This window comes from Melanerpes formicivorus, unplaced genomic scaffold, assembly GCF_026170545.1.
Source record: "Melanerpes formicivorus ecotype bairdi unplaced genomic scaffold, bMelFor1.0.p_v2 SCAF_43, whole genome shotgun sequence".
In the NCBI taxonomy this organism is placed as follows: Eukaryota; Metazoa; Chordata; class Aves; order Piciformes; family Picidae; genus Melanerpes; species Melanerpes formicivorus.
This window is the reverse complement of record NW_027142395.1, coordinates 4,339,984-4,363,247: the sequence shown is the minus strand read 5'-3', so window position 1 is coordinate 4,363,247 and position 23,264 is coordinate 4,339,984. Positions and strand designations below refer to the sequence as shown.

At 47.0% G+C, this 23,264-nt stretch overlaps 1 long non-coding RNA gene across 1 annotated transcript; it reads right to left on the bottom strand.

Moving 5' to 3' along the window:
- Positions 1–8,126: 8,126 nt before the first annotated feature.
- Positions 8,127–15,382, bottom strand: LOC137451381 (uncharacterized). Its single transcript, XR_010989804.1, has 3 exons — positions 15,166–15,382; positions 11,493–11,572; positions 8,127–9,289 (listed from the first exon to the last, which is right to left on the bottom strand). It is a non-coding gene; the product is annotated as an uncharacterized lncRNA (long non-coding RNA).
- Between the last annotated feature and the right edge of the window lie 7,882 nt (positions 15,383–23,264).

The window sequence follows — 23,264 nt, the reverse complement described above, 5'->3', positions numbered from 1 at the left end:
GTGGGAGTTTACCAGTATGGTCCTGTGTGCATTAGGATCTAAACAGCAGATCTTGTGATTTCCGTTGACGGACATCTAATAATTTTAGCTATGAATTTTAATCCTTTGAAAACAAACATTTCACAAGCAAAGGAATCACTGCTTCCCAGGGCTATAGAAGATCCCTGCTCCCCGTAAAATAACATATGCAGTGGTCCGATGTTGTAAAGAATTAATTAATTGACTAGTTAATTATTTGGGGGGGGCGGGGTGCTAGATAGAATTAAGTTAGGGAAGCAAAAACAGAATGATTTGGTTAATAACACATGGCATTGAAACTGAAATAGAGCCTTAAGGCTTTGCCTGATGGAGAAGAGAAAAAGGAAAACAAAAAAAAAAAGGAAGGAAGGGGGAAAAAAATAGGGAAGGAAGGAAGGAAGGAAGGAAGGAAGGAAGGAAGGAAGGAAGGAAGGAAGGAAGGAAGGAAGGAAGGAAGGAAGGAAGGAAGGAAGGAAGGAAGGAAGGAAGGAAGGAAGGAAGGAAGGAAGGAAGGAAGGAAGGAAGGAAGGAAGGAAGGAAGGAAGGAAGGAAGGAAGGAAGGAAGGAAGGAAGGAAGGAAGGAAGGAAGGAAGGAAGGAATTCAATAAAGAGTAAACCCAAGAAGATGGAGAACATTTTAAGAGACAGTGTGAAAGCAGGATGGTGTTTATGTGGTCATATTGCACAGATGAGGAAGAATTAGATCAGGGAAAGTAAATGAAGGGTTGACAGGGTGAGAAAGGTGCTATGAAAACAAAGGGTGAAGAAAACTGTAAATTGCAGCTAGGATCACATACTGGGAGAAAGGAAGAGAGGACAAGTCACTGAAGTCAGTTCAAGATAGAAACAGAACTCATGCAGTAAGAAAAAAGTTTATCTCCAGGTCAGCCTAGCATGTAAGAGTGCACACAGCTTAAAGCCAGATGATGGGACATGTGTAATGCAGCCTGACACCCTGTACATGTTAAAACTCATTTTATCAGGCTGTACTTGCCTTAGCAATGAGGTTTGGTAAATTAGCCCAAATCCCCCTGATTTTCCACGCACCAAAAAAAAAAAAAAAAAAAAAAAAAAAAAAAGTTCCTGATAGAGGAATATGCCAAAACTGACCTGACTAATCCTTTAAACAGATTAGTCATGATTCACTGGCATTACATTACATGAGGCATAGCTCATCTCAGAGTTGGTTGTTTGCAGCATATGTGTGCAGAGTTTGGGGCATAAATAAAAAGATAGTCCAGACCCAGCAGGCTTTACCCATGGGTCTCTCCCTGTCTGTCCCCACATTGAGGCTAGGATGCAGCAGGCAAATCCCACAGATGAGCTCTTATAGGTTGGACACCTGGGGAAGAAGCTGCTCTCTGCCTTTCTTGTGTGTGCACATGTACATACAGATATCTGCATACACACACACATATATAAAAGTAGCATTTGCCCTCAAACTAAACACTTACCAAATCATAAAATGAATGCCGCATTTACAGACCCCAGAACTGAGAGTTCAAAGGAGTAACTCCTATAGGATTGCAGGGCCCTAAGTATTCACTGTGTACTAGAGCAGATTTGTTCTGCTGGGAAGTCCTGTACTTTATTACATGAGTATTGACTGTCCTGGTATTCTGTTTGAGAGAATTATGAGAGGAACTGCACATTTGAGACAGAGGTCAATTTGGTCTGTCCTGCCAGGGTACAGCTCATCACCCTGCTGGGTAAATACTGATGAAGATGAAGGAAGAAAATCTCATCAGGGTAATGAAGATGTGACATAGTCCCCAAAAGGGCGCATGACATTTCACTGGGTACAGGAGTCAAGTTTGTTGGAATAAGAGGCTCCCCTGAGAGTAGGGGAGTATATGTCAGATCTTCCTGGTTAAACACCTTTTCCCTGCAAGACCTTGCAGGTCTTGGGGTTAAACAGGGCCCTCTGGAAAACATGTTTGTATCTCAACTACAAGGCTGTGTGGCTGCATTTTCCTTTGGATAATATAAGACGTTTTGGAGAAATTCAACACGAACTACATGAGAGAAGTCTTCCGCTCGTCATATTACTGGTGGGCTGCCCCACAGAAAGCTGTATTGCTTCTTTGTCTCCACATCCGTGTCTCAGCCGTTTGGGCCTAGCTGAAGCCTCAGTGTGTGTTTGATGGGGGCTGCTCCAGCCCTGAAATGAAATGCCTTGAAAATGCCCCTGCCTACCCAGAGATGTTTGCATAAGGAACTTGGCCTTCTGTTACCAGACCCGGAAATAAAATCTATTGCTTTCTTTAGGAGAAACAAATGTAACCCAGTATGAGTAAGATATTGCCTTGAACAAACCTTACTTGAGCATGACAAATAATGTAGGAGGATAGGGATGAAAACACTGGCCACTGGCCCTCACTACAGAGCACTTTAACTTCCTCTGCTTAGTGAATCAAAACGCTGTGGCTCAGCCAGCCAAGAAAAATACACTGAAGGGAACTTTCAGTGCTTCAGCACACAAGGAAAAGGTGAGGGTTTTGTCTGGAGGAGAGTAGCTCTGGGGTTTGGAAAAGTACATACTAAAATTAAGGATCTGGGCTGAGCCGTCAGCTTCTCATTTTGCGGCAGGAAGTGGGGCTCAAAGCTCCCCCTGCACCGGGGAGATGGCTCCATGCTCTGGAAGAAGGTATATCTCCCTCCCACTTAAATAAACGGGAGATGGGGTTTGGTTTGGTTTTGGTGTTGTTTGTTGCTGGTTTGTGGTGGGGCTTTTTCGGGGTGAGGGGGGTGGGGGCTGGGGTTGTGTGTTTTGCTTGTTTGTCTGAGTTTTAGAGGATATTTTTTATTATTAAAGTTTTTTGTCCTTTGCTTGCTTTGGTTGGGGTTTTTGTTTGTTTCTTTTTCTCTTTTAGGCTTTGGGCTACAGTGTTCCATCTCCATCTCTAAATACCGAATTTGCTTTTATTCAGAATCCATGTGCCATAGAGAGAGAGAGAGACTCCTTTACTCCTTAAAAAAAAATAAAATTACAGGCACACGAAACCAAATTTGGACTTCACCAAGAGTTTGGAAATCAGAGGGAAACACAGACTTTTAGTTGGAGCTAAGGCGAACAGACAGGTAAAACGTTAGTTACATCAGCCAACGGTGCTGCTCAGTAGGAGGAGAGAGAAGAAATCACTTGGAAAGATGAAAATCGCACATGTGCTTCTGATGACCCCATTAGATGCTAAGTCCTCCAGGAAATACATATTTGAAACAGCCAGGAAAAACAAACATGCCTTTTATAGACTTGCTTGTCCCGCCATGAAAAATGCAAACCTCGGTATGGTGCGTGTGTATCTAGGGGACAGGAAAGAGGAGAGGGGAATAGATTTTGTAAAGAACCCGATGAAAGATACCTTCATCAGGAAAATGCATCTGTGCTGCCCTGCTCTCCAAAAAAATAGGCTACAGCGTGAAAACTGAGGCAGTAATTACAGCTACCGCATGAAATGGACAATCTGAGCCTGAATGGCGACTGTCAGGAGCTCGTCTGTGTGTCAACACAGGCAAGACAGGCTGGTAACTGTGAGGAACAAAAACCCCGGGGGTGTGAAGAATTAAAAACCAGTATTTTATGAAGCTTACAGTTCACCGTAAAGCTGGACAAAGTACAGTGAATCATATAGGAAGAGCAATTTCTAGTCGTGCAGGACTTAATGTCTAAGCAGAGATGTCCCAAATCCCTTCTTTCCAGAGACTCGGTTTAGATGCAGTTGCGCTGGGGACAGCGCAGTGACTCGATGCGAGATCTCTTTATTAGAAAAGGCATCATTATTTATTCCTCTCCCCGCCGATCATCCTGCCCATGGAGCCGGCCACAGTGACCGCACAGGCTCTGAACGACCCCTTTCCCTCTGTTCACTGCGGCCGCGGCACGGCCCCGGCCTCTGCAAGGAAGGGGCAGCTCCATGCACGCCTCTCGGCACCTCTTGTCCCCTCTGCGGGGCTCGGCTTTCCCTGATGCTTGGCAAACTTCGGCGGCAGGTGCCCCGGGGAGGGTTGTCTGGCAGTGGCAGCGGGCCGCAAGTGTCACCCACACCGTTCTTCATCACAAGGAGACGGGAGCATAGACAGAAAGTGACCCGTCGGAGAGACGTTTCTCTCTGCACACCTCAGGGCGCTGCCAGGGACGGAGTGCAGGTGACTGACCCACTCTGGTTCCGTGGGTTGCGTTTAATCAAAGGAGTTTAAATATCGTCCCCCTGTTATCACCGGTGATAACATTACCAAAACCTGAGAGAATGTCATCCTCTAGAGAGGTCCTACCCGACCACTGAGCGGGGTCGAGCCGGGAACCCTCTTCTCTTCACTCAGGCGCCGTGAAACCGAGCGGCTGCCAACTCTTGCCGCCAGAGCTGCCCGTGCCCCGACAGCCGAAACTGCCTTGTCGGGAAGAGCTGGCTGCAGGCTGTTACCCTCCGACTGCAGGCGAGGATCTGTTCACTGTTGCCCGCTCCGTCTAGCTCACCTCGCTGCCCACGACCGAAGCCTGAGGAGAAAGTGCAAGTCCACGGCTTCCCTGGGGCAGCAAGCGCGAAGTACTCAGGGGCTGCTGGAGCGGGGGCAACAGATCTGGGGCTGCTGCGGGGTGAGGGGTAAGGGGGTGTCTCCCCCGCTGCACTCCACAACACTGAACACTGCGCTGCCAGTGAGGCCGCTTCTCGTGTTGAGACTGAGAGGGAACACGTAAAAGCTGGAACACAGTAGAGCGCACACACAACGAAATTATAAACAGCTGGAAAGTCAGTAAAACTCTCAGAATCAAGTGAAAGCAGACGTGGGGCAGGGAGGTGGCAGCAGCGCGGGGCGCGCAACCGTGATGGCCGTGAAGAGAGTGTCATGGGAGTAGGTTCCGTCCCTCCGCAGCTCACCTCGCTGCCTTCCTAAGTTATAAGGGCCAGAGCTCTACAATCCCACCTCACTTAGCGATTTTGGCAGAAACCGAGGCGGTCTGAGACAGAAGGTGATGCTGAACCGAGACGGTCGGAAGCAGGAGGTGATGTTGACACCGGTCTCTGGTGCTGTGGAGGTGCGCGGAGCCGGGCTCCGTCTCCCCGATCATGCCCAGAAAATGTCAGTGTCTTCATAGGTGCGACAAGCACTGCACGGTGCCGTGGCTCTGTGGAGTGATTTAGGTCTGAGAAAAGACCCAGGCACCTTTCTGTTTATAAGGGAATTTTGGTGGTTTTTTTTTGGTGTGGGTTTATTTGTTTGTTTGTTTGTTTGTTTTTTTGTTTGTTTTTCCCTGTTCGGGAGAGGCCGGCACAGTGAAGGAGACGGTGGCTCCCACCTACAAGCTACCACTTTGTGGTGGTTATTTCTGCAAGTCTCCGAGCCGCCGTCGGTGCGGGGAATCTCCGGAGGTGGAGGGCGGCCAGTCGCTCTCCCGTAATTACTCTAAATCGGGTGTTTTTATTACCTCGACTAGTGCCGGGCGGTGGCAACTGAAGCCGCCTTGGCGGTGCTCACTCGGAACCGCTGCCGCCACCGTTAATTTGAAACAAACACCCGGCGGGGGAGGGAAAGACGGGGCAATTGCCCTGCCCGTCCCTACCTCCTGCTACCCCCTGCCTGACCGTCGCTGGAGGCTCCTCACTAAACCCGTTCGTCGCATGCCTGGCTGCTCTGATGGGTTTGCGGAGACCGGTCGCCCCGCATCGCCCCGCTACGACAGGGGAGTGGAGCAGTGTCCGTGGCGGGGAACAGGTTCCCCTGCCTGCTTTTCACCGACACTGCACCTCGAGGCCACAAAATACCCCCCGCTCCGGTCGATATGCAGTGAGGTGGTCCCCAGCCCCAGCCGCCTCCCCCCAGGGCCGCACCAGTTGCGTGGGATCAGGGAGCTGGGGGAGCTCTGCCAAAGGCTGTAGTGTTAATGCTAGAGAAGGCTTAAGTCTGTTGCCGACCCACTCGGTTGGTCTGCGCTGCCATTTTGATGATATCTCGCTTCTGGGGGCATTTTATGGCTGGGAGAAATCTAATCCAGTGAAGAAAAAGAGAGAGAATACTGTTGGCATTGAATGAACTCCGTGTGGTAATCTTTGGGCAAATGTGGGGTTTCCATGATAAAGCAAAAGTGTTTTCTCGTCGAGTCTGCTCATACTCTGAAGGGAGGCAAAGACATCATTTAAGAAATCCAGCTGGTTGCAAATACATTTATCTCTCAGCTGGAATGATTTAATGGATCAGTATCGAGTAACAGTCCTGGAAAAATAGCCTCCTAAAAAAGTAGAGATAAATCCTGATTGAATAATAGTAAATGAAAACCGTGGATTACAGTGGCTACAAGACAGCTGGTTTGGTTTGGTTTTTCTTTTTTGTCCTGCAGTCCTAGAAAGATGCCGCCTTAGAGGGGGCAACAGAGCTGACAAAGCCCCTCATATCATTTTGATGTTGGAGTGACAGGTAGCGGCAGCCTGAGATGCCCTCCCTTATCACCACCCCTCGGGGTAGGCTTCCCCCTCCCTCCTCATGCCCTGGGCACCTTCTGACACGGTTTCCTTGAGGTGCAGGCAGCGGGGACACAAGCTCTCTCTCATACCGGCGCTCCGCGGGGGGGGGGGCCAGCGCCGACGTGCCCGGGCTAGAGGTGTGCCTGCGGCGGAGAGGCACCGATGAGTTCTCCCCAAGGGGCCATGATTAGCCTAGAGCTACGGCGGCGGCCTTGCCGAAAGGCCTTCATCTGCCCTGTGCCAGCTCAAGGGCCTCGCTGGGATTTTTCTTTTTCCAGCAGGGGAAGCACAGAGACAGGGGAAGGGACTATTAGCCCCGGAAGAGTGGCATTTTCCTCCGAAATGTGGAAACAGGAGAGCAAACCCTTGGTCCTCTGGGCATGTTGGAGAAAGAAGCAGCACCGGGGTGACGGAGGGAGGCGGAGACCGCTGCCAGTGGGGCCCGCGGCAGTGGCTGGCGCGGCAAGGGCCCCTTCGGCGGCCGGAGCTCCGGGGTCTTACTAAACCCTCCCCATTGCCGTAACTTTACTCCGGGTCCGGCAGCTCGGGCAAAGGCGTCACTGAAGAGGTCTCGGCCTGCAAGCGCAAGTGCAAAAGCACTTGGCTCATTTTCCATTACCGAGGCGGAGGTCATTACAGCGTTTAATTAAAAGTACTCCTTGCCAGGTCAGGTGCTTTCCTTGCCGTGGCCCTGGAGGACCCCTCGTCCCCCAGCAGCCTCTTCGTGTCCTCAGGGGCAGCTACCATGCAGTTCTCCGGCAACTTATCCCCCAAACCCGGCCTTGCTTACCTCGCACCTTGCTCTGTCCTGTGAGCTGGGCAAGGGAAGGAAAAGCCTGGAAGCTATGGCGGTCCCCGGGCCGGGCCGACAGCATACGCGTGGCCACCCCCCCGTGCACCTGCGGGTGCTGCCACCTCCTCTCAGTGCCTCCCCTCGCCCTCCCAACGGCGTATGCAGGGACCCCAGCAGAGCTGCCTTTCTAGGTCCCGCAGCGGGTAGGGATGGGGGCCATTACTATCATAATTTCCAAAAGTCATCCTCTTCCCAGCTCAGAGGAGAACGAGTTTTAGTGGCAGAGGCAGGTTTGCTCTCAGGTTTCCCGGCGTTTCATGTTACGATCGGTGAGGCACCGTCGAAGCGCGTCTCTGCAGAGGGCTGTGAGCTGCGTGCATTTCAGGAGATGGGAGTGTGGGAAGTACACTTTATTTTAGGTTATTTTACTGGGAGCAAAGACGAGAGGACGGCAGGAGAGTGAGGGAGGAATGGTCACTCGTCTGGGCCTCCCTGCAGCCCGACTGGACGGGTCGAGCTGCATTGCCCTTGTAAGGAATGTAATGCAAGGGCGAACGTCCAGAGCACAACATTAGCACATTTTTGTCATTAAGTGTACTCGAGTCGTAACAGTTGCTTATATTTACAAGGCATTTTTGAGCGCAAATCACATGCTCAAACGATCCACAGATGAATTCTGACTTGGTGCATCCCAAGGACAGCTTTGGTGACAAGGGTAGCTCGGGGCAAAATCAGTTTAGTCTGATGTTAGTTCTAGAAATGGAAATTCTAAATAAAGAAATGGGACATTGAAGAAATTCGGAATGTTGTGAATCTCGATTTATTTTATTTTTTCTTTGCTCACATGTTTTTCAGTCTCAGTCTCTTTATAAAAATATTACTATTTATAGATTGCATATTAATATTATTTTAAATATTAACTTAAAAATTCTCATTTGTTTCAAAGGACCTCTCCAAACCTTTTTAACTATTTCAATGTCTTACAATGCTTTTACATAAAGGTGTTGTTAAAAGCCCTACTTCTGTTTCTGCAGACAATAAGGACATTGACAAATGGGTATTATATGTTTCCTATTAATATTTTTTCTATTGTCTTCCAAATTATTAGCATAAACTTTTGAAGCCTATTGAAAACATAGCTACTGTCACCCAGATGAATTCTATAAGAAAAGATTAATAAAATAGTTATTCTGAAAAGCAAAATGTCCATCTCCACAAACCAGAAAACAGTTGATCTTAACTCTAAAGGACAGAAAGGTGCTCATTAATATGTTATTTTCAAGCTATACAATGTTTACATTATTACTTTTTCTATTAAGTGATTATTTATTAAATTTTTTTTCAACATACTTATAAGTAGATATGTCTAACATTTTTATTTAGGTACAGTATCTTTAAAACTTATATTTGGGGGTGTTTATTGTTATTAATAATGGCATCGCTACAGAAATTCAAATAGTAAATAATTTCTAAAGCATTTGGAAAGGTTGGGTGATTTGGTTTGTTTTGTTTTTTTGGTTTGGTTTGCTTCGCAGTTTTGGTTTGGTTTGGCTTTCAAGAGCAAAAGCCTGGCCCTGTTCTTTTTGAAAAGAGTGTCAAAAGTTCCCACCTACACCCCAAGGATCTGTGAAGTCATTCAGAGTTTTCCCTTGGACTTTGGATCAAGCCCATAGCATGAGTCAATTGAAGAAGTGATTAATTTTCTCATGGAAATGTACATTGCATCTCCTTAGATAACTACATCTTGAAGATTTTTTTTCCCCCACTCCCCCATTCCAAGATCTTAAATGAGGAAATTCTTTAGTAAAAATTTCCTTGCAATGGGTCCAAATCTCCCCGCCCCCACCAAGCACATACTTCCATTTTGGGACTTGCTCTAGGTGGCACTACTGTCCTCATAGAACTGTTCTTTTTGTTCCACTTCACCATCTGACATGTTTTCCTCCACAATCTTCTAACAACTGTATCTCCTTTCCTGAGACAGAGAACCATGAGCTTCTGGAAGAGAAAACCTGAGGAACTGGTGGAAACCCAATGGTAGCATCAGACACAGGGATGACATGGAAAGAAAGACACACTCTCTCCACCCTCCATTTCTGGACCTAACTCCCCTAGTTCTCTCACTCCACAATCTTCTCAGCCTCCGGTGAATATGAGCAGAAATGTCTTTACTGCCCTCTCTGCTAGTTACAGAAAACTGACCTACTCCTTGTTACTCACCATGCACTAGGAGGAAAAGGTCATGGTGGAAAAGCAGCCTGGGTAGACTCTGGCAAAGGAAACAGCTGATTCTGACCAAATAATCTGCTACAAGAAAGATTCTCCAAGGACAAGAGTGTGTGCAGCTCTGCAGCCAGCACAGGGCAGGGGCACTACATGGGCAGATGGTAAGGCCCATCTTGCAGCCTCGTCATCTTCCAAGTGTCCCCCCAGCAGCTGGTGAACATTCCTATCTGCTGTACCTAGCTCACTCTGCTCAGCCAACATGAGGAAGGTGGAAAGGTGAGGTCCTCATCACATGCCCAGCTTGCTGTCAGTCTAAACTACATATATTTTTGCTGGAACTACATATATTTTTGCTGGACCCACATATATTTTTGCTGGACCCCAGAGCCAGCCTTGGAACCTTCAGATCACATCTCTCTTTGATTACATCTGTTTGGAGCATCTGTTTATGTCTATCTGTGCCATGATAAAGAAATCTCCAAGGCTTGTTCTATTATGTCATGCAGAAATGAAATGGTGTCAGTCAGTGAGCCCTGCTGCACTGTTAGTGAGCCAGCACTCGGTGAGCATGCAGGCAGAGCCCTGGCATGGCAGCGGGCAGCCCCTAGTGCAAAGCTGAGTTGGGACAATGTGGAGACACGAATGGGTGGTTGGATTTTATCCACTGTATGCTAGCCCCTGGATCTGCTGCTACTAGCACTCAGTGACATTTCATCTGTGAAATCTCTTCTTGTGTCTCAAGAAGAGACCACAGTATCACAGTATAACTCAGGTTGGAAGAGACCTCGAGGATCATCAAGTCCAATCTATCAACACAGACCTCATGACTAGATCATGGCACCAAGTGCCATGTCCAATCTCCTCTTGAACACCTCCAGGGACGGTGACTCCACCACCTCCCTGGGCAGCACATTCCAATGACGAATGACTCGCTCGGTGAAGAACTTTCTCCTCACCTTGAGTCTAAACCTCCCCTGGTACAGCTTGAGACTGTGTCCCCTTGTTCTGGTGCTGGTTGCCTGGGAGAAGAGACCAACCCCTTCCTGGCTACAACCACCTTTCAGGTAGTTGTAGAGGGCAATGAGGTTTCCCCTGAGCCTCCTCTTCTCCAGGCTAAAATATAAAATAAAATGAGATATTTATATAGCAAATGTTTCCCCATTTCTTGCAAATCTCTACTCTTCAAGGAGTGAATAATGCTGGCTCCTGAGCAGGTCAAAAGAGTCTGCACAGCATTTATTTTCCAAATACAGACTTAGAAACTTTGCTGGTCCCAGGGCTCCCCACTCAGATGTAAACCACCAATGCCATCTGCTGCAGCATTACTGCCTGGGGGAGGCTGGAGAGGAAGCAGTGAGGACAGAACCCAGATAGAGATGTAAAATAGACCAACATTTATTTATGGCATAATTGTGATTAATTTTTTCCTTTTAATTTTGTGGCAACAGTATCTAGTCTCTGGGTACCTCAGGACCAAAATAAAATTGCTGCTTTGCATACAAGCAGATCACTGGCATTACCTGACATTCTCTAGCTGACATTATTGATCCAATTTTTGCCATGGTTTAGTTGTTTAGGTGGGTTGGATTGGTTGATGGGTTGGACGTGATGATCTTGAAGGTCTCTTCCAACCTAGTCTGGTCTATTCTATCCTATCCTATCCTATCCTATCCTATCCTATCCTATCCTATCCTATCCTATCCTATCCTATCCTATCCTATCCTATCCTATCCTATCCTATCCTATCCTATTCATTGTCTTTTGTTGTCTAAAAATAATAATAAAACAAACTATTCACCTGGAATAGGTGGTGGAAGGCAAAGTCACTCTTTATCTATGACTGTGTTGAAATGGTGGATTTGCCAAGCAAGTGCATTTCTAATCAGATCCAGAGATCTGAGTGAGCATGTTTTTTAAAAAAGAGGGACAATGTATAACTGAGATCCCACCACTGATTCTTCACAACAGATGAGTGAACTAATTTGACTGTCCATTACCTAGTGAACATCAGCACGAGGAGACGAGGAGCACCCAGTGTGACCTGTGTGCTTCAGGGTACCGGTGTATCTTCAAGCACCTGTAAGCAAGCAATAGAAGGGTTTTAGATCTGGGAAATCTGGGACAGTGAACTAGCTATCAAGCCCAGAAGCCCAAACTATTGATAACCCAATATCAGGTCAAGCTCGTGTCAAGACTCACTTGCAAATCAAAACTCTCAAGTGAAAGAGCTCTACACATTTCTTGACCATCTGAAGACGACAGGTGGAACTGTCACCAATACATTTTTTCATGTCTCCTTTATTTATGAAGTGTAGTCTTCTCCATCATGGCTGGCATTGCCTATGACTGCTGAGGAATGCTGCTATTGATTAAACAGTTTTGTTTTCTCATGCTGCACAGCCATAAACCTGCATTTTGCCTATTACTACCATTAACATTCTTTATCATAGTACAGAAACAGCACAACTTTTGTGATCTGATAGAGGACACAAGATGGTGTACAGCAAGCATTGCATTGGAGCCTGTTCTCCCAGAATTACCAGTTATATCACCAAGGAAAAATGGTGGTTGTGGCAGAGATTCACTGGCAAAATGCTATCAGGAATTCAGCCACTGGTTCAACTACATCAACTGGCAAAATCTTGCAGTTGCTGTAGTTGATCTCTAATAAGTGCTTATTTCTTTTTATCTACTGATAGACTTAATCCTTCTGGAAATAAATATTTTATGAATTTATTTTATGGAATTTACAGATTAAAAGTGCCCCATTGTAAGCTTATACTTTGCCTTCCAGTGTCATCAATGACAGATCATTCCACCTCCAAAATAAGATAGGAGGCACGCATAAAGGTAAGGTATAATGACCTGTGGTGGAAATATTGTCTAGTGCTTGGATTGTGAGTTTTATCAGCACTGCCTAGGTGTCTGTTCTATGCATATAGGACAGTATTCTCCATTTTTCTACCTTTACTAGGGAAAAGACATGTATTAATTAGCCCCCATCAAAGGATAAATCCCCTTAAATGCATCTTATATTTTATGCAGTGTTTTATATATACATACTTCTTCTCTGTTAAATCTTAGACTGCTTCTGTTAGTCTTCCCTGATGTTTCTCCAGCTCAAATAATACTGTCCTGACTTTAACATAATGTGGCAGTGGAGCTACTGTAACTCTACCATATGACAAACAAATATATAGATCAGTTACAACATCTTGGACTGGTTCAGCAATACAGTGAAGGGGTATATGCACCCTGGCATTCATTAGCTTGCTTGATTTTCACTATCCATTGGTTATTTTTTGTTTATATATTCACATTTGCTTGGATTTATTTTTCCTGAAACAAGTATCATGTTGTTCAATTCTACCCACATTTTAATCTCACTGTATTCTTCTGCTTTGTTCTCAGCTCAGCAACATTTTCTAACCCAATGCCACTTGAAAGTGTCACAGATGTGTAATGTATTCTTTCTGATTGTTAATGAAGATGTCAAAGATGATGTGAAATACTGCTCTCACTAAATACTCCTTTCTTGATTTGATGCACTACCATTAAACTTGATGGCTTCCTTCAGAGCCTTCAGGGCACCTTTCCAACTTCATGTGTGATCTCAGGAATTTTAAATTAATTTCCAGCTAAGATTTCATTATGAAACAATCTAATACAATACACATATAGTTGCTGTACCTCTTTTATCATGATTATATAGGAAAATTTAAAACTAATTATTAATTTTCCATGTCAAGATTCCTTCTTGACAGCCCAGCCGCAATTGTTTTGCACATGTAAAATAGGCCCAATGCTTCCCTGATGAATTTCTTGCACATGCAGTATAAAGTAGAACACATTTTTATCCCTAGGTGAAGGATGAGTGACCAGTACAGGAACTCTCTCATGTGGTAATTAATCTAGTGCACTCCCAGACTTTTTTTTGTTTGGTTTGGTTTTTTTAGGTTTGGGGGTTGGATGGTTTTGTTTTGGTTTGGTTTGGTTTGGTTTGGTTGGGGGTGAGTGTATTTGTTTTCCTGGAGCAATGTGAACCCAAGCAAGGAGCAGCCTGTTTGCTGTCTGAGAGGGTCAGTTATGGACTACTGGTCACATTTTTTCCTAGAGAATTTCACCATTTCCCCCATGTGACTAATGTTCTATTAGGGAGAAGGTCTTGGAGCTTCTGGAACAAGGTTTGAGCTGGATACAGATGCACGGCAGGTTGTACACATTCAGAAGGCAACCTAGAGGTGGAAAATTCCTGCTGTGGTCAAGACTAAGAGGAATACACAGCAACAATAACTTCCTATCTGAAAATGCAGAATCATCTAATGAAGAAAGGTCAGCTTCCTGGAGAAAAAAGGGAAACAAGTTCTTGATGAGATCTGTATTAAATATTTTTCTGTTGTGGTAAGGAGCTCACCTCATTCCTCCTAGCATCAGTGGTTTACCTTTTAATGCGCTCAATATGAAGTGGCTTTTTAAGTTTAGAGTAGACTGGAAGAAGACATGCAGTTTTCATCCCACAGAAGGGGGGGCAGAAACTCTCTTTTTGAAAGAGGGGAACTCAACCCCCCCTGAGAATATCACAGAAAGTTCTGGATTGGTAACATGAATGGAGTGTTCCACATTTAGCCACATGATATGAAGAGGGCAAAGACAGTGGACAGAGCAGGACTCACCTGTTACCATCCTGCCTGCAAGCACTAGCTTTAGAAGTACAGTCAGCACTATCTGAGAAGCATGAGGTGGTTAGCATGGCAGTTTGGACAGCTCACAAAATGATGAGGTCTGAGGCATGAGGAGTACCTCTCCTCTCACTTCAAAGACCTATTCCAACTGAAGTAATCAAAATTGCAGGTCAGAAAGAAGGCAGAAATATTGATGGTAAGCAGAATACCCAGAGAAGATTTGGATGGAGCTCCAGGATTATGAAATCTATGTGTCAAGAACAAAATAAACTAGATCTTACATTGACATCAACTCTGGTCAACAAACCACAATGAAATGGCCTTCACTTGTACCAAGAAGTGATTGCTTCTCCTCCAGCACTAATTAATCTGCCTTCACTCTATCATCTACCCAAACACAATTTCATTTCTTCATCTTCCATAAAAATAGCAATCCAATTACCAAGCACACATGGTTACAATCTTCTTTAGTGCCTTTTGTGTTTGCCTCTCATGCAGCTGCCCTAACTTCCATACTGCACTGTAATGAGGACCTGTGTCACCTAATGCTAGATTTTGTCCCTATTTTCTGCTCCTCCAAGCATGCTAACAAAGGTCATCAGTTTCCAAGTCCAATTTAGTCTTGAAATTTGCAGCTGTGGAGCTGCTCCCCTGACCATTTACTAACAGTAAGTCCCTGTCTGTCCCAGACAATACACACTCAGCCTGCTGTAGGCTGGGGTCCCTCATATCTGGAGCTACCCCATTGTTTCCAGTCACAAATTTAGGAAGTGCGAACCAGTCCTCATGCTGGCTGGAGCACACTGACTGTGCAGGAACCTTGGTGATGTCTCCTCCAGGAGATAATGTCTCCATATCAGAATCTTGACCTTTTTGTTTTCAGTTTCTTCAGCAACCATTTCCACAGCACATCACGTTAAGTAACAGATGTGGGCGTGAGGAGTGCTCATACCAAATACACCATGCAAATGTTTGTCACGTCACCCACCTGCTTCCGTAACGCATCACTCTCGTAACCCACCCGTTCTCCCAGATGTCATGGAGAAAACCATTCGTTCACTGTTCCCTCACTTCCAGCTAGCTCGGCAATCGCAGCCACCGCCCTCTCCTTCCGCCGCCGCCCGCCTCTTGCCGTCGGTGCCGTAGCAGTCCCGGACGGAGTGCGTGGCAGCACGGCCCCGGGGGGCACAGTCTGACCCCTCCGCTCTCCCATCTATCGGGGTGCTTTGGCCGGGTCGCTCCCTCGGCCACCTCCCGACCCGGGCGGGCACCGGCGGGCGGGGCACCGTTGGCCCAGGCTGGGGCCGCGGCGCCACCTGCCGGCGGGCGGGCGTCCTTCCGCACGCCTCTGGCTGCAGGCTCTCGGCAGGTGAGTGGAGGAAGACATTCGTCACCGTTTGGCGCTGTTTTAGAGACTATGAGAGAAGTGAGGAGGATTTCTAATCCACCTCCAAGCGCTATTAGGCGCACTAATAAGCTAATGAGAGTTTCTCACTTTTAGCGATGGGTGGCAGGGAGCTAATTATTAGTGGTATTTTAAAGAAGAAAAAACTTTGCAATTCCCATTCCCCTGATCTATTAATAAAGACCATCCTTCAATGATACAGTGATACTTTATGACACTTGAAGATCCACTAAAATCTAGCAAGAGTGTTATGTTCAAAACGTTCAGTCCCTCTGTTCCATAGACACAGCAGATTAATAAGCTCATGGGAGCTCCTCCATGGCAGCCTCAGGCTTGTATATTGCACAGGCCTGACGTGTGATTCTCAGTAGCAGCAGTGAGAAGTGAAAAAAAAAAAAAAAAAAGAAAGAAAGAAAGAAAGAAAGAAAGAAAGAAAAATATATATATGGAAGAGCCCTGATTCTCGTTTAGCCTCTCTCAGTTTTGTGGTTGTAGAATAAATGCAGGGGAAACACTTCTTATTTAACCTAGGGTCAAAGCAAAGCTGATCTCACAGGTTTGCTGGTCCAGCACTAAAGCAAGAATCTGTTGCATAACAGAGGTGGTGGGGAGAGCTGGGGGAAAGGACCTGTTGCTGGCACAACAGCACTGGAGTCTGGATAGGGCAGCTTTGGGATAGAAGGGAGAGTTCAGGGATGCAGTGGAGTTTAGTGCTGAACCCTACCCATTTTCTCAGATAAGAAGGGTCAGCACCTTCAGCCTAGATTTTTTTAATGAACACAGGAGTGTCTCACATTGTCTCAGAATAAACATCTACCCAGTGTTCTGTCCTGACTTGGCTGATTGCAGAGAGGTGTAAGAACCTTCTTGTGTCAGCACCTTGCAAGTACCTGCCCAATTTCCACAAATTAAGCAGTGACTAAACCCCAAGACAAGGGATTTATTCTACTCTCTTTTAGTAACTATGCACATGCAGAAGAACTCTAGCACTGTGAAGTCCCTATCCAAGACTGTTAGCTATGGTTCTGTCTTCTCTGGTTTACTCCTGAGAGTCTAAGAACACTTGAATTCAAGCCATTTGTCCATTCTCCATTCAGCCTGTTTCACTAGCCTCCCAGCAACAACAGCAAATACTTTCTCTGTTGCTCATTGAAATGCTGGATTCTCATCCTATCACCTGGGTTCTATCCAGTGGGTGATAGTTCACATTGCACACTGTGGTCTTAAAAGCAGAAACAGATGCTGTTCATGTATATTTCATTGAGCTGACCCGTTACGCAAACCCAGGCAGTGACTGATAAAGCTCACAAATTCCTTTGTCTGTAGATTCACGATGTGTCCTACATTCTGCTGACATACTTCAGTACACATCTCAGTTGTTCAGGTTAAAGCATCTTCTCCCTGAACCTAGCAAATGTGACAACTGTTAAAATATTTTACAATATCTGTAGAAGTGATATGTTTCTTCTTTCCAAATGAACTACTGCAGCTATGGCTGCTTCCTTTTTAATAATCCATTACCTGCTTTACTGATTAGGTGTTGACATTGATTTCTCTTGAGCATGTTGAGAAGGTCTTGTCAGACCTTGTTAAGCTAGAAATGCTTCTGCCACTACTCATATATGACAGCAGCCTCATTTTCTAACTTAATGGCATTGGTTTTATTAGAAGTGCATTTGCCATCATCTGTCTATCCAATAAGAGCTCTATAGCACTTGGCAGAAACTATACCAGGGAACATTTCTCTTCTGTAGTGATATGTAGGTCAGGCATACAACACTGTATTTAGCCTCCACTGGGGCAGGTATGATGACACAAAGCCATCTTCTGGAGCTTGCTCATACAGACAGTTTGAATAGAGCTGAGTGCCTCCATAGCCCAGCTATCCAGAAGTCTTAGGACCTTAGGTCCAGAGTTACAAAGGTGATAAGTGTCTAACACCATCCTCCTTTCATTAATGGTAGATACTGAAAATGTAGTGTCTGTGGTGCTGGGCCATAGGAACTTGAAGAAATTGTTTTCTTCGAGATCATTCTCCCTAGCTATAAAAAATTAATTGTAACATCCAACTTTCTCAATCCACAGTCCTTTTCCTAATGCTTAAATTGTCAGTGTCCTATGACATTTCACCTTAGCAGTGAGTTCCCCTGCCCTCTTTTTGGAAAAACAAACCAACCAACCCACCCATAATTTTTTAACAGCAAGACTTTGCCAAATCTTTCCATAGATCTTATGAGATGAGGAAGTGTGGCTGGAAAGCTGTCTGGCAGAAAGGGACCTGGGGGTTCTAATTGACTAACAACTGAATATGAGCAAGCAGTGTGCCCAGGGGACCAAGAGAGCCAATGGCATCCTGGCTGTGTCCAGCAGGAGTAGGGAGGTGATTGTCCCCTTGTACTCAGCTCTGGGGAGGCCACACCTTGAGTATTGTGTCGAGGTGCTGGAGGGAGTGCAGAGGAGGGCAACAAACCTGGTGGAGAACCTGAAGAATAAACCTTATTAGGAACGACTGAGGGAACTGGGGATGGTTAGTTTGGAGGCTGAGGGGAGACCTCATTGCTCTCTACAACTACCTGAAAGGATGTTGTAGAGAAGCTGGTGCTGGTCTTTTCTCACAGGTAATTAGTGAGAGAACAAGAAGAAATGGCCTCAAGCTACAACTGGGTAGGTTTAGACTGGACATTGGGGAAAAAAATCACAGCAAGAGTAGTCAGGCATTGGAACGTGCTGCCCAGAGAGGCGGTTGAGTCACCAACCCTGGATGTGTTTAAAGGTCATTTGGATGTGGTGCTTGGGGATATGGTTTAGGGGTGACCATTGTAGAGTAGGGTTATCGGTTGGACTTGATGATCCCGAGAGTCTTTTCCAACCTGAATGTTTCTGTGATTCTGTGATATGACAGCTGAGTCCAGCATGGAGTATTTATTGTCCTTTCTTACCTCACACACTGGCATCCTCTTCCTTCCTCACACCCACACACTAGGAGCCCACCTCAGTTCAGAGGGAAGAGTAGTCATGTAGCTGTGCTGAATTCCTTAAATATATGCCATCATAATCAGTGTTAGCCAATGTTCCCGAGCAGTTTGATGTGCAATAGCAGAAGGAACAGATTTTCTATTTGTGCTCAAAGTTTGACTTTGAACCCTTAATAGATTAATAAGGGCTGATCAAAAATATGTAAGATGTTTTGAATGCCTTATTAGTAGATGTACAGAAATTAGAAATTGTAGTAGATTGCAGGTCACAACCCCCCAGTCAATACAGTCTATTTTTCATCAATAAAACACCCAGGCAATATGGTCCATTGGTCAGATGCAGCGCAGGCAAGGGCTGAGTATGTAAGCATCTGGTAGCTGAAGGGCTGAATTCAAACAAGAGCAGGTAAGAACAAGTGTTACAATGTGAAACCTCAGAAATTTCAGCGGTAAACTCCACCGGGAACACACCGAGACCAGGAGCCTCGGAAAAGCACGAACTGCTGCCTTTTCAACCTGAGAGACCCGCGCGGAATCTCTACGCTCAGCAAGGATCAGCTCTCGCCGATTCTCCACATGTTCGGGATCGTTCGGGCTCCCCTGCGTGCCACGGCAGTTTGAAAGCCCACGGCAGCTCGTGGGTGGTTCCGTTTCAGCCCATGGCTTCTCGCTCGGACGCGCGCGCCGCCACACTTTTTTTAAAAACCTTTCTCCAGTAGGTCCGGTGGGCAGGGCTAGGCATGGTGGTAACTCGCCGCAATAACTCCTTTAAAAAGTCAGTCTCGACTCAGACTGAGGGGGAATATAAGCAGGTAGGTATGTGTCATAAGCAAGAGGTAGGTGTCCAGGCATCTAGCTGCAGACGGTGCTGGAGTCTGGCACTTGAGATGCAGGGTAGAGGGGACGGCTCCTGCATTAGGTGTGAGCAGATCGACTATCTGCTTAGCCTGGTGGCCGGACTGAAGGACGAGGTTGCTAGATTTAGAGATGTAAGCAATTGTAGAAGGGTGATGAACCTGAGTAACCAGGCTCTGCAGGCCCCCCCAGCAGAGGCCGGTTATCCAAAAAGCAGAGGGGAATGGACGCAGATTCCTCTCAAAAGACGCAAGTTTAAACCTCCTTGCCTCCCCTCACCCCCCCCACTGCCCTTGGAAAACAAGTATGGGGCATTGGAGGTTGAGGGTGAGGCGATTCTGATATCGGAGGACACACCATCTGGGGTTTTCCCTGTGGCAAAACAGCCTAAGGTTAAACAGCCTAAGGTTAAACAGCCTTCCCCTGGCATCAGGACTTGCTCCCTTAAAAAAAAGAGGAGGGTAATTGTTATTGGCGATTCCCTCCTGAGGGGAACAGAGGGCCCCATATGTTGGCCAGACCCTACTCACAGGGAGGTTTGTTGCCTTCCAGGAGCTATGGTTGGAGATGTTACCAGAAGACTGCCTGGTATGGTGCAGCCCTCTGACTATTATCCCTTGATAGTTATGCAGTTAGGGAATGACGATGTTGCAACCAGAACTCCCAGGGCTATCAAAGATGACTTCAGGGCCCTGGGAGATCTGGTTGAGGGGTCAGGTGCACACATAATTTTTTTGTCTATACCCTTAGTTGCAGGAGGGAATACCATAAGGAACAGGTGAGCAGCTGCAGTCAACAAGTGGCTTAGAGGCTAGTGCAGTCAAAAGAATTTTGGGTTTTTCGATCATGAAAAACTTTCTGCTGCACCAGGCCAGCTGGCAACAGATGGAGCACATCTGTCCCAGAGGAGGGGTAAGATCAGAGTGTACGAGAATGGCCTGTCCCTCAAAGGAAAAAAGATTCTAGGAAGGGAATTGGCAGGTCTCATAGATAGGGCTTTAAACTAGTTTTGAAGGGGGAAGGGGCTGAAACCAGTCCCCCCAGGCAGGAGTCTGGGGGTGATAAGCCAGAGCCAGAGGTGAAACCAGCAGCCTGGATGAAGTGCATGTACACTAATGCACGAAGCATGGGCAACAAACAAGAGGAGCTGGAAGCCTTGTTGCAGCAGGAAAGTTATGATGTAGTTGCCATCACAGAGACATGGCGGGACGACTCACATGACTGGAGTGCTGCAATTGACAGCTACAGGCTCTTCAGGAGAGACAGGCAAAGAAGGAGGGGTGGAGGGGTGGCCCTTTACATCAGGAAGGCACTAGATGCCATTGAGCTGGAGATCAGGGACCATCAGGTTGAGTGTCTGTGGGTGAGAATTAGAGGGAAGGCCAACAGGGCTGACATCCTGGTTGGAGTCTGTTATAGACCACCCAAACAGGAGGAAGATGTTGATGAGTCATTCTATAGGCAGCTTAAGGCTGTCTCAAGATCTCCTGACCTTGTTCTCATGGGTGACTTCAACTTGCCTGATATCTGCTGGGATCTTAACATAGCAGAGAAGAGGCAATCTAGGAGGTTCTTAGAATGCATGGAGGACAGCTTCTTATCCCAGGTGCTGCGTGTGTCTACCAGGGGCAAGGCTATGCTTCACCTCCTCTTCACCAATAGGGAAGGGCTGGTGGGTGATGTGGTGGTTGGAGGGTGCTTAGGGGCCAGTGACCATGAGATAATTGAATTCTCAGTATTTGGTCAAGCTAAGAGGGGTAGCAAGAGGACCTCCACTCTGGATTTCCGGAGGGTGGATTTCAGGCTACTCAAGGAACTAATTCAGAGGGTTCCTTGGGATAAAGCCCTTAAAAACAAAGGGGTCTTCAAGGAAGAATTGTTGAAGGCTCAGGGACAGGCTGTGCCAATGTGCCAGAAGATGAGCTGCCGGGGCAGACGGCCAGCCTGGATGGTTAATGAACTTCTAAAAGAACTAAGGGAAAAAAACAGGGTGTATCATCTTTGGAAGAAAGGTGAGGCAACCCATGAAAAATTTAAGGATGTTGCTAGGTCTTGTAGAAAGAAAATTAGGGAGGCAAAAGCACATTTGGAGCTTAGACTGGCCTCTGCTGTGAAGGACAACAAAAAGTCCTTCTATAAATACATTAACAGCAAGAGGAAGGTCAAGGACAACCTCCACTCCTTGGTGAACACGCAGGGGAACGTTGTAACAAAGGATGAGGAAAAGGCAGAGATACTTAACACTTTCTTTGCCTCAATTTTTACTAGCAGGACAGAATGCCTTCCAGACAGCTGGTCTGCAGAGCTGGCAGAAGGAGGCAGGGAGCAGCATAGTTTTCCTCTGTTCCAGAATGGGGTATTTGGTGATCTGCTCAGCTGCTTGGATCCCCACAAGTCCATGGGACCAGATGGGATCCATCCGAGGGTGCTGAGAGAGCTGTCAGATGAGCTGGCCAAGCCGCTCTCCATCGTTTTTCAGCAGTCCTGGCTCACTGAAGAGGTCCCAGAGGACTGGAAGCTGGCCAACATGGTGCCCATCCACAAGAAGGGCCGGTTGGATGAGCCAGGGAATTATAGGCCTGTCAGCCTGACCTCAGTGCCAGGCAAGATCATGGAACAGGTCATCCTGAGTGCAATCACACAGCACTTAGAGGATGGCCAAGGGATCAGGCCGAGCTAGCATGTATTTATGAAGGGCAGGTCCTGCCTGACCAACCTGATCTCCTTCTATGATCAGGTGACCCACCTGGTGGATGTGGGGAGGCCTGTGGATGTAGTCTACCTGGACTTCAGCAAGTCCTTTGACACCGTCCCCCATAGCTAACTCCTGGCCAAGCTGTCAGCCCATGGCTTGGACAGCAGCACTCTAAGCTGGGTTAGGAACTGGCTGGATGGCCGAGCCCAGAGAGTGGTGGTGAACGGTGCCACATCCAGCTGGCGGCCAGTCAGTAGTGGAGTCCCCCAGGGATCAGTGCTGGGCCCTGAGCTCTTTAACATCTTTATTGATGATCTGGATGAGGGCATTGAGTCGATCATCAGTAAATTTGCTGGTGACACCAAGCTGGGGGCAGGAGTTGATCTGCTGGAGGGTAGAGAGGCTCTGCAGAGAGACCTCGACAGGCTGGACAGATGGGCAGAATCCAAGGGCATGAGATTTAACACATCCAAGTGCCGGGTTTTGCACATCGGCCACAACAACCCCATGCAGTTCTACAGGCTGGGGTCAGAGTGGCTGGAGAGCGGCCAGGCAGAGAGGGACCTGGGGGTACTGGTTGATGGTAGACTGAACATGAGCCTGCAGTGTGCCCAGGCAGCCAGGAGGGCCAATGGCATCCTGGCCTGCATCGGGAACAGTGTGGCCAGCAGGAGCAGGGAGGTCATTCTGCCCCTGTACACTGCACTGGTTAGGCCACACCTCGAGTACTGTGTCCAGTTCTGGGCCCCTCAGTTTAGGAAGGATGTTGATTTGCTGGAGTGTGTCCAGAGAAGGGCAACAAAGTTGGTGAGGGGCTTGGAGCACAAGCCCTATGAAGAGAGGCTGAGGGAGCTGGGGCTGCTTAGCCTGGAGAAGAGGAGACTCAGGGGTGACCTTATTGCTGTCTACAACTACCTGAAGGGGGGTTGTAGACAGGCAGAGGTTGGTCTCTTCTCCCAGGCAGCCAGCACCAGAACAAGAGGACACAGTCTCAGGCTGTGCCAGGGGAGGTTCAGACTGGGGGTCAGGAGGAAGTTTTACACAGAGTGATTGCCCACTGGAATGGGCTGCCTGGGGAGGTGGTGGAATTGCCATCACTGGAGGTGTTCAGGAGGTTTAGTTGGTTGGGTGGTGTTGGATGATAGGTTGGATGCGAT